The sequence below is a fragment of the Hippopotamus amphibius genome, chromosome 1 (assembly GCF_030028045.1).
Source record: "Hippopotamus amphibius kiboko isolate mHipAmp2 chromosome 1, mHipAmp2.hap2, whole genome shotgun sequence".
In the NCBI taxonomy this organism is placed as follows: Eukaryota; Metazoa; Chordata; class Mammalia; order Artiodactyla; family Hippopotamidae; genus Hippopotamus; species Hippopotamus amphibius.
In genome coordinates, this window is record NC_080186.1 from 121927831 (window position 1) to 121943727 (window position 15897).

A 15897-nucleotide genomic window follows, 5' to 3' on the forward strand; every position below is an offset into this window, starting at 1 on the left:
ATGTAGCATAGTTTACAATATATGTGAGTCAGTGCTGCGAAGTGTCAGCTGACTTCCATCATTCAGACAGCAGTGGGGAGAGGATGGTGATTGGTTAAGATTCACGTTTTCCTTCTTGAAAACACGATAGACATTTCTGAGTCTGCTTTGCTTCTACTTCCTAAAGGATGTGCAAGGGGGATGACTCACAGTCTTGAAATAAAAGAAGTCTCCAGTCAAACCCTAAGCAAATTGTTTTCAAGCATCAAGTTCATGCATAATCCCAAGCTAGTGAGATACGCAGATGTAAAAGGGATAAAGCCCCAGAGTGTTTGCACTGAGGAGGTTGACAAATAATCCAAATAAACATGGAAATTTCAGAATACAATACACGTTGATGGAGGAGAAGACATGTATTAGTCTTTGAAGAATGGGGACGATTTAAATAAAAGGAGGAAAAGAGGAAGGGCATTTCAGATGACAAAGAAGAAGAGAAGGGTGAGGTGGGAATGTACGTGGTTATACAGTGGGGGAGGGGGGAACTTAGATGATTCTAGCATGCATAGGAATTTGTAATAGATGGCCACAGAAATACTGTAAGCAAAATTAAGTACACCCAAAGATTAACTTCAATCCATTGGGAAATGTATCCCCAGGTTTATAGTTGAGTGAGTTCAGTCAATTTCAGAAATGTGATTTATCTACTTTATTGAAATTATGTAACTTTTATTCTTCTACATTTCTGATTTAGTGACCACTCAATGAAGAGAGAGAACTGCCCTCTCACCACGGAGTTTGTTTTGCAGGGTTTCTCCAGCTTCCATGAGCACCAGCTCACTCTTTTTGTGGTGTTTCTTGCTCTGTACATCTCAACCCTAGCAGGTAATATGATCATTGTGACCATTATCCGTACTGATCATCACCTCCACACCCCCATGTACTTCTTCCTCGGCATGCTGTCCACTTCAGAGGCTATATATACATTGGTCATTCTCCCAAAGATGCTGTCCAGCCTTGTGGGTATGAACCAGTCCATCTCATTGGCAGGCTGTGCCACACAGATGTTCTGTTTTGTAACCTTTGGGATCAATTACTGCTTCCTGCTCACAGCAATGGGGTATGACCGCTATGTGGCCATCTGCAGCCCCCTGAGATACACGGTCATCGTGAACAAGAGGGTGTGCAACCAGCCGGTGTGGGGGCCTGCAGCATTGGGCTGATTGTAGCCATGACACAGGTGACATCTGTATTCAGGTTACCTTTCTGTGCCACAGAGGTGGCCCACTTCTTCTGTGACATTCGACCTGTGATGAAACTCTCCTGCATTGACAGGACTGTCAATGAGATCTTGACTTTGATCATTAGTGTTTTGGTGCTCATAGTGCCTATGGGTCTGGTCTTCATTTCTATGTCTTCATCAGCTCTACAATCCTCAAGATAGCCTCAGCCAAAGGCAGGAAAAAGGGCTTTGCCACGTGTGCCTCCCACCTCTCTGTGGTCATTGTCCTGGCTGTGCCTCCATTGCCTACCTCAAGCCCAAGTCAGAGAATACCAAGGATCAGGATCAGCTGATCTCAGTGACCTATACTGTCATCACCCCCCTACTGAATCCTGTGGTGTACACCCTGAGGAACAAAGAAGTCAAGGATGCTCTGCTCCAGGCCATTGGCAGGAAGCTTTCCTGACAATTTGGGAATTATTCTTCTGAGGCTCTTAGCATCCATTCTCAGCAGGACTATGAGGACTGCTTGGAACATGGACTATGTCCCATGTCCTTGGCTCCCAGAGACCTGCCCCATAAAGAGCAGAAGAGAGGAACAGAAAAAGCATCCAACTGGGAGTCTGGAAGCTTTAAATATAGCCCCTGGATAAAGTGCTGGCCCTGTTTTTGTGGATAATTAGACAAATAAGGACACGATATGCCTGAAGAAGAGGTCAAAGAGTAGTGTTGATCAAGGATTTTTCACTGACGTTTTGGTTTCCTCGTGGCTGTCCACTTAATGAAGACAACAGAGAGTCCCTTAGAAAAAACAGAATCCAGGACATACATTCTTCCCCACAATCCCTTCCTTCCTACTTAAGAGCATGAGAATTTCTCAACCTGGAGTCCCTGTTAGAATCTCTTTGTACATGACATATTAAGGTATAAATCACTGTGTGGACAGGAAAATTGGCCTCAGAATGAGATAGCCCAGGGGAAACAGATTTCCTCTCCCAGCTGCTTTAATTTATTCCAGTTTCTAGCAAAACTGTTTATTAAAGATGGTGACCACAGACAGTTTAATTAGAGATTCTAGCAATTCCAAATCTTGTCAGCTATGTTAACAGCCATTTGAGGGCACATTCCAAGAACCTCCTAGGTCAGTTCAGCTGCTGTTAATTCAGAAAGCATGTCATGGGTAATAGGGATGAATCAGGCTGCAGGCTAGATACTGGGGAAAGAAGGGTGAAAAAAAGCCCTATTGCCTGGCTTCAGAAAACTCAACTCTAGTGGCAAAGATAAACATTTAAACATATAGTTTCAATTCTTTATGTCAAGTGATATATACAAAAGATTGAAGGGGAATAGGTGGGAGGGAAGGGGCAAGGAAAGAAAGAAATAAACTCTATTGGAGATGTCAGGGAAGTCTTCAGAGGGGAGGTGATCTGTAACCTGGACTGGTTTTAAAACACTTAGTCTGATGGGCAAGTTGTTGAAGGAAAAGAATTCCAAAGAGAAGGGATGATATATTCACATCTGAAATAAGGAATTTTGGCTTTAAGTTTTAAACAATGGGAATCATCTAAGACTCAGGAAAACTAGGATTCAGTTTATGAGGCATCTATGTGAATTTCTGGCATCCTTGTTGTCCTTACCTAGCTCCACTGAGACATCTAAGTTGTATGAATCTATAGACTCTAAACCAAGAAAATTATGGGAGCAAAGGGAATGAGACTAGAGTATCTGGAGGGCCTACACAGAAATAATTATGCACTTATGACAAAGCTGAACCAGACAATCCTAGAGAGCAGAGGAGCAGAGACTAATCAAGGAGTCTCACTTAGATTTGGGGTTTGGGATCCAAATGAGTACCCAGTGAAGAGACCAAGGAATGAGCTGTCAAGTCAGTAACTAGGCTTGACCTCAGACTTGGGGGCACAATGGCCCCAGGGCACAACTTCCACTAGATTTAAAGGGTGGGCTCATTGCTCAGAAAAGTCTTCACAAGAAGATATGGTGACCCAAACAGCACATGTATCTGCTCTCCAAAGCATAACAGAACTATCAGGCCCTCTCTCAGGATCAACAGACGCAATGGCAAAAATCAAACTATGCTTAAAGTTCTCTAAGAGTGTAATGTGGCTAAAAGAAATTAAGAGGGACTTCCCTGGTGGTGCAGTGGTTAAGAATCTGCCTGTCAATACAGGGGACACAGGTTTGATCCCTGCTCCAGGAAGACCCCACATGCTGTGGAGCAACTAAGCCTGTGCGCCACAACCACTGAGCCTGCGCTTTAGATCCCATGAGCCACAGCTACTGAGCCCATGCACCACAACTACTGAAGCCCATGCACCTAGATCCCTTGCTCCACAACAAGAGAAGCCACCACACTGAGAAGCCTGCACACCACAACGTAGAGTAGCCCTGGCTCACCGCAACTAGAGAAAGGCTGTGCGCAGCAACAAAGACCCAAGGCAGGAAAGGAAGGAATGGCGGGAGGGAGGGAGGAAGGCAGGAAAGAAATTAAGAGAAGTTGTTAACTGGTAAATAAAAACTGAATAATTAAAAGCAAAGTATTGCAGGCAAAGGGTTTGACAGTCATTCAATAAACATTCATGGAATCTTTACTATATGCCAGATACTGGGCGAGACATGGAAAATATCAAAATAATTCTGCACTATTCCTTGAACAAAGGAGCTCCCAGTCTAGCAGGGGAGAAGGGCTTATGCAGAACTCACCATAATGCAATGTAATAGAGAAATGGACAAAGCGTGCTTAATATTTAATGACAAAGACATAAGCCTTGGGATATTTTTTTGTGATCTATATAAAGCTAATCTCGTCAAGCCAAAAAAGGGCTCCGCATGCTGAGGTTTTTGTGAAATAAATGTTTGTTACCTAGGCAAGAAGGCTGTCTTGATCTATGCATGGGGCCATCTCCTAGGGCCGAGGGCTACACTGCTGCCGACCAGCATCACTCAGAATGCCTTATCACTGTGGGCTTCTAGAACATTCATCACCCAGGCTTTCCAGAAAACTTGTTTGGATGGAATAGCTCCTGAGAAGCTATTCAGACACTATAGAATCAGATGTTTGCAGCAGCCCTTGACACATTCCATCAAGGACCTGGCCACAGAACTTTTTCTGACCTGCTAAATAGTTCCAGCCTCTCACTGAATATTTGGCTGGATTAAGCAACCTGAGAGGAGCCCTTCCTGTCCCTCAGGATTATTTTGGTCACTACTCATGCTCAGGCTCATTTTATGACACTTGACTCTTCCATAATGCAGTTCTTAACACAAAACACTTCCCTGGACATTATCTCACTAGGTCCTTAGAACACTCCTAGGAGGGAGGCAGGGATAAGGCTCTCAACTCTACAGATAATAACACCAAGACAGAAAATGGGTGAAGGCAGAACTGAACTTGTACCACTTGCTGGCATTTTCTATTCACCTAGAGTATATCACTGCCCAAGGGCAAGTCACAGTATCGATAGTGATGTACCAGAGAAATCAAGCTAAGCAAAATTCAGATTCCCCAGGGCTTCAAACTTCCCAAATAAAGCAAAACCTCATCCTTGAACCTTTTTCAAAAGAGAAGAATCCTTTGTGAAATAGCCACCTGGGACTCTCATTCTAGACAATGCAGACTCCTAAAGGAAGAGCATTTCCAGCAGCCATTCAAGCTGTACAGTCTTATTCATATAGAACCAGTTAAGATTTTAGGGAACATGAGTAACCACTTTCTCCAATACTAAGTCACAGAAAAGCATTTAGAACTTCACAAGCAATCCTAGCCCTTACCTAAAGGAGTTGGGTCCAGTGCTAAGTGCTGGGAGTATAGTGGTAAATTATGCTAAATATAAAATATGTAATATATAAAATGTATAGTACTGTAGCAATATATAAAGACAATATACAAAATATAATACATAACATATATTTGGCAGACTGATGAATGCTAAATGAAAACCTCAAACAGGTAATGGGACCATAGAAGTAAGAAAAATTTAGTTCTAATTAATGTTTTTGAATCAGAAAACAGGAAGACAAATTCAGGTTCTTGGCCAGTCACCCAATTCACTTCTCCTTAAGCACGTATCATACCCTATTAGCAGTAGAGAGTGAGGCTATGTAGTAGAGAGATTTGAAGTCTCTACTGTTGTCCATAGCGCTCTTGCTTGTTAGAAAACCTCCAGTAGCTCAAGCTTTAAGTTTGGTAAGAAACTCAACCCCATTTCCAAGGAAAATAAATATTCCTTATCTCTTTACTTTCCCAATGCTATTGAGCAAACCCTACTTGCTTAGACAAATCTACTTCCCTTTAAAGGAGAGTTCTTTTTTGTGACTGCTGGGACCCCATGGTGGACTCTCATTCAGAGTCCATTTGTACCAGTCACACATTGCAGCTGCAATGTGAGGAACAAGAAGACTTGAAGTCAGTAGACTAAATTCAAGCCCTGGATCTCTCACTTCTTAGCTCTGTATTCTTGGCTGAGTCACTTAAATTTCCTATTTCACAAGGTCCTGTGAGTGAATCTTTAACCACCATCGCATTCAGGGAAGTGTGGGGAGATGCAAGACCTTTAGGATGAAAGTAAAATATGAGATGAGATGGAAGGAATGCAAGAGAGAATATTGAAATAGAGTGCTGACTCATTTCTCTAGCCTTTCAATCGGTTGTGACCTTTTCTTAAATTGAAGTATAGTTGACATGTAATATTGGTTTCAAGTGTACAACCTGGTGGTTCAATATTTATATACATTATGAAGTAATCTCCACAATAAGTTTAGTAATCATCTGTCACCATATAAAGTTATTACAATATTGTTGACTGTATTCTCTATGCTGCACATAGCATCTGCATGACTTATTTATTGTATGACTGGAAGTTTATACCTCTTAATCCACTTCACCTATTTTGTCCATTTCCCCACCCTCATCCCCCTTGGCAACCACCAAGTTTTGTTTTCTGTAACTATGAATCTGTTTGTTTTGTTTGTTTACTTGTTTTGTTTTTTAGATTCCATATATAAGTGAAATAATACAGTATTTGTTTTTCTTGGCCTGACTTATTTGACTCAACATAACACCCTCTATGTCCATTTATGTTGTTGCAAATGGAAAGATTTCATTCTTTTTTATGACTAATATTCCTTTGTGTGTGTGTGTGTCTCACCTCTTTTTTATACATTTGTCTGTCAATGGGCGCCTAGGTTGCTTTCATATCTTGGTTATTGTAAAATTATGCTGCAATAAAAATAGGGATGCATACATCTCCTCAAATTAGTGTTCTCATTTTCTTTGCATAATTACCTAGGAGTGGAATTGCTGGATCATATAATAAATGTATTTTTAGTTTTTTGAGGAACCTCCATACCATTTTCCATAGTGGATGCATCAATTTACATTTCCACCAAATGTATGGGGTTCCCTTTTCTCAACAACCTCACCAACACTTACTATTATATCTGCTATCTCTTTTTATAATAGCCATTCTGACAGATGTGAGGTGATATCTCATTGTGTTTTTTTTGTTTGTTTGTTTTGGGGGGGATACACCAGGTTCAATCATCTGTTTTTATACACATATGCCTGTATTCCCTCCCTTCCTTGACTCCCCCCCCACTCATTGTGGTTTTGATTTGCATTTCCTGATAACTAGTGTTACTGAGCATCTTTTCATGTGGTCTGTTGCCTATCTATGTGTGTTCTTTGGAAAAATATATAATCAGGTCCTCTATCCATTTTTTAATCATACTGCTTGTTTTTCTGTATTGAGTTGAATGAGTTCTTTGTGCATTTTGGATATTAACCCCTTATCAGATACATCATTTTCAAATATCTTTTCCCATTCAGTAGGCTGCCTTCATGGCTTCCATCACTGTGCAAAAGCTTTTTAGGTTGATATAGGTCCATTTGCTTATTTTTAATTTTTTTATCCTTGCCTGAGGAGACAGGTCCAAAAACATATTGCTAAGACCAGTGTCAAGGGGTTTACTGCCTATGTTTTCTTCCAGGAGTTTTATGGTTTCTGGTCTTACATTTAAATCTGTTATCCATTTTGAGTTTATACTTGTATATGGTATAAGAAAGTGATCCACTTTCATACTTTTGTATGCAGCTGCCCAGTTTCCCCAATACCATTACTAAAGAGGCTGTATTTTTCTCACTTTATGTTCTTACCTCATTTATCATAGATTAATTGACCACATAAGCATTGGTTTATTTCTCTATTCTGTTCCATTGATCTAAGTGTCTGTTTTTGTGCCAGTACCACAGTGCTTTGATTACTGTAGCTTTGTAGTGTAGTTTGAAATTGAGAAGCATGATACCTACAGTTTTGTTCTTCTTTTTCAAGATATTTTTACTTTTTTCAGTCCTTTGTATTTCCATACAAATTTTAGGATTATTTGTCATACTTCTGTGAAAAATGCTATTGATTTTTTAAATTTATTTAATTAATTAATTTATTTATTTATTCACTTGTTTATTTATTGGCTGTGTTGGGTCTTCATTGCTGCATGTTGGCCTTCTCTAGTTGCAGCTACCCTTTGTTTTGGTGCACGGGCTCCTCATTGCCATGGCTTCTTTTGTTGCAGAGCACAGGCTCTAGGTGCATGAGCTTCAGTAGTTGCAGCACATGGGCTCAATAGTTGTGGCTCATGGGCTCTCAAGTGCAGGCTCAATAGTTGTGGCACATGGGCTTAGTTGTTCTGCGGCATGTGAGATCTTCCTGGAGCAGGAATCGAACCCATGTTCCCTGCATTAGCACACAGATCCTTAACCACTGAGCCACCTAGGAAGCCCACTATTGATATTTTGATAGAGATTGCATTGATTCTGTAGACTGCTTTCAGTAGTACGGTAATTTTGACAAAATTATTCTTCCACATTATATCTTTCCGTTTATTTGTATCATCTTCAATTTCTTTCTTCAATGTCCTATAGTTTTCAAGTACAGATCTTTCACCTCCTTTGTTAAATTTATTCCTACATATTTTATTCTTTTTGATGCAGTTGTAAATGGATTTTCTTAATTTTGCTTCCTGATAGTTCAATATTAGTGGGTAGAAACACAGCAGGTTTCTGTAATTTGTATACTGCAATTTTACTGAATTTTTAGTTAAAATAGTGTTTTAATGCAGTCTTTATGGTTTTATATATATATTTTTTCTATATCTATATATTATTTCCATATATGTCATGTCATCTGCAAACAGTGACAGTTTTACTTTTTCTTTACGAGTTTAGGTTTCTTGTCTGATTGCTTTCAATACTATATCAAATAAAAGTGGTAAGAGAGGGCATCATTGTTTTGTTTCTGATATTTGAGGAAATGCTTTCAGCTTTTCACCATTGAGTGTGATATTGGCTGTGGTTTGTCATGTATAGCTTTTACTATGTTACAGTATGTTCTCTCTATACCCACTTTGTTGAGAGTTTTTATCATAAATGGATGTTGAATTTTGTCAAATGCTTTTTCTGCATCTCCTGAGATGATCATATTATTTTTATCCTTCGTTTTGTTAATGTGGTATACCACTTTGATTGATTTATGGATGTTAAGCCATACTTGCATCCCTGAAATGAATCCCACTTGATCATGGTGTATGATGCTTTTAATGTATTGTTAAATGATTTGCTAATACTGTGTTGAGAATTTCTGCATCTAAGTTCATCAGGGATATCAGACTGTAATTTTCCTTTTTTGTGATAACTGTCTGCTTTGGAAAGTAGGGTAATGCTGGCCTAGTAAAATGAGTTTGAAAGTGTTGATTCCTCTTCAATTTTCTAGAATAATTTGAAAAAGATAGGTATTAACTCTTCTTAAAATGTTTGGTAGAATTCATTTATGAGGTCATTAGGACCTAGACTTTTGTTTTTTGGAAGCTTTTTGATTAATGATTTAATTTCATTACTATTTATTGGTCTATTAAGACTTTCTATTTCTTCATGATTCAGTCTTGAGAAATTATGTACTTCTAGGAATTTATCCATTTCTTCTAGGTTGGCTAATTTGTTGACATATAATTGTTCACAATATTCTCATGATGCTTTGTAGTTCTGTTGTGTCAGTTGTAATTTCTCCTCTTTCATTTCTGATTTTATTTATTTGGGCTCTCTTTTCTTCTTGGTGAGTCTCGCTAAAGGTTTGTTGATTTTACTTATCTTTTCAAAGAACCAACTTTTAGTTTCATTGACTTTTTTCTATTATCTTTTTAGTCTCTGTCATATTTATTTCCACTCCCATCTTTATTAATTCCTTCCTTTTATTAACTTCAGATTTCACTTGTTTTTTTCTCTTTTTCCTTTATGTGTAACATTAGATTGTTATATATTTGCAATTTTTCTCATCTCTTAATGTAGCCCTGTATCATTATAAACTTCCCTCTTAGAACTGAGTTTGCTGCATGCCATGGATTTTGGAAAGCTGTGATTCCATTTTCATTGGCCTCAGGTGTTTTTTATTTGTGTTTCTTCTTTTTGGAGTTTTTTTTTTTTTTCTTATAGTTGATTTCTAATCTCATGCCTTGTAGTCAAAAAATGTTTGATATGATTTCCAACCTTCTTACAGTTACTGAGACTTGTTTTGTGGCCTAGCATGTGATCTATCTTGGAGAATGTTCCATGTGCATTTGAAAAGAAGGTGAATTCTTCTGTTTTGAGATGGAATGTTTTGCATAATTCTATTAAGTTCATCTAGTAAAATGTGTTGTTTAAGTCCAATGTTTCCTTATAGATTTTCTGTCTGAATGATCTATTGATGTAAGTGAGGTGTTAAAGTCCCCTACTCTTATTGTGTTAATGTCTATTTCTCTCTTTACATCTATTAATATTTGCTTTATGTATTTAGGTGCTGCAATGTTGGGCACATAGATATTTATATCTGCTATAACCTCTTTTGGATTGATTTTTATAATTATGTAACGCTCTTCTTTGACTCTTGTTACAGTCTTTGTTTTAAAGTCTATTTAGTCTGATAAAATATTGCTACTCCAGCTTTCTTTTTGTTACCATTTGCATAAAATATCTTTTTATATCCCTTCACTTTCAGTCTGTGGGTGTCTTTAGTTATGAAATGAGTCTCTTGGAAGCAGCATATAGATGATTCTTCTCTTTTTTATCCACACAGTCATCCTATGTCTTTTGATTGGCGCATTTAGTCTATTTACATTTAAAGTAATTATTGTTAGGTATGTGTTTATTGCCATTTTGTTGTTTTCTAGTTGTTTTGTAGTTCTTCTCTGTTTCTTTGTTCTTCTCTTGATCCCTTATCTTGTAATTTAATCACTATCTGTAGTTTTATGTTTGATTTCCTTTCTCTTTTTTGTGTATCTATTAAGAATTTTGGAAATGGGGAAAAACTGGAAGAATTCCCTCTAAGAACAGGAACAAGACAAGGGTGTCCACTCTCACCATTATTTTTTTTTTAAATTTGTTTATTTATTTTATTTATATATTGGCTGTGCTGGGTCTTCATTGCTGCACACGGGCTTTCTGGGCTTTCTCTAGTTGCTGAGAGCGGGGGCTACTCTTCATTGTGGTTCACAGGCTCCTCATTGTAGTGGCTTCTCTTGTTGTGGAGCACGGGCCCTGGCATGTGGGCTTCAATAGTTGTGGCACATGGGCTCAGTAGTTGCGGCTCACAGGCTCCAGAGCACAGGCTCAATAGTTGTGGTGCATGGGCTTAGTTGCTCCGTGGCATGCAGAATCTTCCCAGGGCAGGGCTTGAACCCGTGTCCCCTGCATTGGCAGGTGGATTCTTTACCACTGTGCCATCTAGGAAGTCCATCTCACCATTATAATTCAACATAGTTTTAGAAGCTTTAGCCACAGCAATCAGAGAAGAAAAAGAAATAAAAGGAATCCAAATTGGAAAAGAAGAAGTAAAATTGTCACTCTTTGCAGATGACATGATATTATATATAGAAAACCCTAAAGACTCTACCAGAAAACTGCTAGCACTAATTAATGAGTTTAGTAAAGTAGCAGGATACAAAATTAATGCACAGAAATCTCTTGCATTCCTATACACTAACAATGGAAGAGCAGAAAGAGAAATTAAGGAAACTCTCCCATTCACCATTGCAACCAAAAGAATAAAATATCTAGGAATAAACCTGCCTAAGGAGGCAAAAGATCTGTATGCAGAAAACTTTAAGACATTGATGAAAGAAATCAAAGACGACACAAACAGTTGGAGGGACATACCATGTTCCTGGATTGGAAGAATCAACATAGTGAAAATGATTGTAATACCCAAAGCAATTTACAGATTCAATGCAATCCCGATCAAATTACCAATGGCATTTTTCACAGAACTAGAGCAAGAAATCTTACGATTTGTATGGAAACGCAAAAGACCCCAAATAGCCAAAGCAATCTTGAGAAGGAAAAATGGAGTTGGTGGAATCAGGCTTCCTGACTTCAAACTATACTACAAGGCCACAGTGATCAAGACAGTATGGTACTGGCACAAAAATAGAAAGGAAGATCAATGGAATAGAATAGAGAACTCAGAAGTAAGCCCAAACTCATATGGGCACCTTATCTTTGACAAAGGAGGCACGGATATACAATGGAAAAAAGACAGCCTCTTCAATAAGTGGTGCTGGGAAAATTGGACAGCAACATGTCAAAGAATGAAATGAGAACACTTCCTAACACCATACACAAAAATAAACTCCAAATGGATTAAAGACCTACATGTAAGGCCAGACACTATCAAACTCCTAGAGGAAAACATAGGCAGAACACTCTATGACATCCATCAAAGCAAGACCCTTTTGGACCCACCTCCTAGAATCATGGAAATAAAATCAAGAATAAACAAATGGGACCTCATGAAACTTAAAAGCTTTTGCACAGCAAAAGAAACCATAAACGAGACTAGAAGGCAACCCTCAGAATGGGAAAAAATAGTTGCCTATGAAACAATGGACAAAGGATTAACCTCCAACATATACAAACAGCTCATACAGCTTAATACCAAAGAAGCAAATAACCCTATCCACAAATGGGCACAAGACCTAAATAGACATTTCTCCAAAGAAGACATACAGATGGCCAACAAACACATGAAAAAATGCTCAACATCACTAATCATCAGAGAAATGCAAGTCAAAGCCACAATGAGGTATCACCTCACACCCATCAGAATGGCCATCATCACAAAATCTGGAAACCACAAATGTTGGAGAGGGTGTGGAGAAAAGGGAACTCTCCTGCACTGTTGGTGGGATTGTAAGTTGGTACAGCCACTATGGAAAACAATTTGGAGGTTCCTTCAAAAACTAAAAATAAAACTACCATATGATCCAGTAATCCCACTACTGGGCATGTACCCAAAGAAAACCATAATCCCAAAAGAAACTTGTACCATAATGTTTATTGCAGCACTATTTACAATAGCCAGGACATGGAAGCAACCTAAATGCCCATCAACAAATGAATGGATAAAGAAGATGTGGCATATATATACAATGGAATATTACTCAGCCATAAAAAGGAATGAAATGGAGCTATATGTAATGAGGTGGATAGACCTAGAGTCTGTCATACAGAGTGAAGTAAGTCAGAAAGAGAAAGACAAATACTGTATGCTAACTCACATATACGGAACCTAAAAATGGTACTGATAAACTCAGTGACAAGAATAAGGACGCAGATGCAGAGAATGGACTGGAGAACTCAAGGTTTGGGAGGGGGCGGGGGGTGAAGGGGAAGCTGAGACGAAGCGAGAGAGTAGCACAGACATATATATATACTACCAACTGTAAAATAGTTAGCCAGTGGGAAGTTGTTGTATAACAAAGGGTGTTCAACTCAAGGATGGAAGATGCCTTAGAGGACTGGGAGGGGGAGGATGGGGGGGAGTTGAGGGAGGGTGGGGGGGGAGTTGAGGGAGGGAGGGAATACGGGGATATGTGTATAAAACCAGATGATTGAACTTGGTGTATCCCCCTAAAAAAGGTAATAAAAAATAAATAAATAAATAAATAAATAAATAAATAAATAAATAAATAAATAAATAAATAGCTTTGTAAAAAAAAAAGAATTTTGGTTTGTGGTTATCATGAGGTTCATTATACAAAAACCTATACATATAGCTGTCTATTTTAAGTTGATGATCTCTTAAGTTCTAACACATTCTAAAAGCCATACCTTTTCCCTCCCTTCCACGATCACATTTAATGCTCTTAATTTCAGATTTTATATATTTTTGTTTTGTGTATCCCTTAACTACTTATTGTGCATATAGTTTATTTTACTACTTTTGTCTTTTTACCTTCGTACTACCTTTATAAGTAGTTGGTCCATTATATTTACCATTAATTTTCCTTTACCATGACATTTTTTCTACCATAATCTTATTTCCAATCATTTCCCTAGGTGTTTTTCACTACTTTGTCTTTCTGATCACTGATCTATTCTTCTAGATCATCTAATATACTATTGATTCCCTCTAGTGTATTTTTCAATTCAGTTCTTGTGTTCTTCTGCTCTGATTGGTTCTTTTTTATATTTTCTAGCTCTTTGTTGAAGTTCTGTGTTCATCCATTTTTCTCCCAAGTTTTGTGAGCATCTTTATGATCATTATCTTGAATTCTTTATTGGGCAGATTGCTTATCTCCATTTTGTTAAGTTCTTTTTCCAAGGTTGTCTTCTTTCATTTAGAACATACTCCTCTGTCTTCTCATTTTGCCCAATTTTCTATGTTTATTTATTTGTGTTAGGCCCATTACCTCTCCCAATCTTGCAGAAGTGGACTTCTACAGGAGATCTTCTATGGAGCCCAGGAGCACAGTCTCCTCTGCACCAAAGTCAGATGCAGCAGAGGTGTTCCCTACATGGGCAGCATATGCGTTTCTGGTGTGGCAGGGCTGACAGTTGCAGGCATGTTAGTATACAGGGCTAGTCCCTGGCTCAGCTGCCTGCAAGATCCTGCCTCATGCAATTGCTGTGGGCATGCTGGTTGGTGAGGCAGGTCCCCAATGTGGCTGGTCACAAGGTCCAGTAGCATGCCACTGCAGTAGGTGCACTGGTAGACAGGGCAGGACCCTGGTGTGAGTGGCTGTGTGGCATAGCAGCATGCAACAGCTGCAGGCTTGCTAGTGGTCAGTGTTAGCCCCTGACAGGGCTACCTGTGAGGTACAGTAGTGTGCAACTGCTGCCAATGTGCATGACTGGTCATGTGGTCACTGGTGTACTACTACTGCAATTCTCTGGTGGGCAGGGCAGGCTCCCAACACAGTTGGCAAAAAGGCCCAGCATCCCCGACTACCACAGGCATGCTTGTGGGTGGGTCAGGCCCCCAGTGCTAATAGGCTAGAGGGATAATTTCAAAATATTACCTGTCAGTGCCACTGTCATCATGATAGAATGAGATCACAAAAATGGCTGATGCCAGCATCTCAGTCATTAGGGATAGTCCCAGCTGCTTCCTGCCTCTCTGGGAGGCTCTCCAAGATCAGCAAGTGGGTCTGACCCCAGTACTTTTCAAACTGTTAACTTTGTGCTAGGACTCAGAGCAAGTGAGGTTTTGCATGCATTGTTTAAGAGTGGAGTCTTAAATTTCTATAGCTCTCCTGAATATTTGAAAAACTATAGCAGTTTTTCAAACCCAGGTATTTTGAGGCTTGTCTTCCTGGTCCATGACTCTTGGGCTGGGGATCCCAATGTAAGGACTGGACTCCTTGTTCCTTGGGGAGGACCACATGGTTTTGATTTTCCCCCAGTTTGTGTGTCACCATTTCAGGAGTGTGGGTCCTGACTAGATCATTTCTCTGTGCCTCCTACTTGTTTTGTTGCAGGTCCTTCTTTATATCTTTAGTTGTGAAAAATCTTTTCTGCTAGTCTTCAGGTCACTCTTACAGATAGTTGCTCTATAAGTAATTGTAATTTGGTATGCCTGTGGGAGGAGGTGAGCTCAAGATCTTCCCACTCTGTCCTCTTGATCCAGACCCCTGTAACTTCTTGATTTAGTATATTTATAGTAAAGAACAATGCAGACTCTAGGATTTTTTTTTTTACTGGGAAAGTGTAGCTAAAGCTCTTATTTCTAATCAAACTAGGAATGAATGGATACTACAGTGTTTACTCCATACAAATTTCTTTAAGATTTAATCAGAGGAAAATAAACCTGGAAGTAGTCATTCCACTCATACAGCAAAAAAAAAGCTGGACATACTGAAAGTCAAGAACTTTTCTTGAACATATCAGAGAACTAAGGTTGCAGGTCAAACTGCCACCTGGACATCTGGACAAATGACTACACCCAGAGAGATAACTGAAATATTCTTATGTGATGCAGGAGTCACTAAAGCCATAAACCAGAATTCTTAAATGGTAATTTCAATGAATTTGCTGCAGGCTGGAATTCAATATTTCAATATAGACAAACTTGAAAGTGAGCAACTCCAGAGGGTTGCAACCTTAAGGGAGCCCCAACACTTTCATGCATCTTGCCTTCAGGAACCCTACCAGATTCTTATAGTGAAGATTCAGAAATGATCCCTTCATGGCTCTGGCAGGGGGAAGGGAAGAGTAATTACTGTAAACTATATTCAGATCCTTCTCCATAACAAAGACCTGCATGTCAGTGAAAACAATCTTGCTAGAGCCTTATCTCAGGTTGAGGAAGGATATTCCTCCATCCAATCATCTCCAGCTCTTCCTGTATCAATGAAGTGGGTGGGGTGGGGTACAT

At 39.1% G+C, this 15897-nt stretch overlaps 1 pseudogene; it reads left to right on the forward strand.

Annotated features, from left to right (window-relative positions):
* Positions 1–713: 713 nt before the first annotated feature.
* On the forward strand, positions 714–1664 carry LOC130836220 (olfactory receptor 10J1-like; annotated as a pseudogene).
* Positions 1665–15897: the final 14233 nt, after the last annotated feature.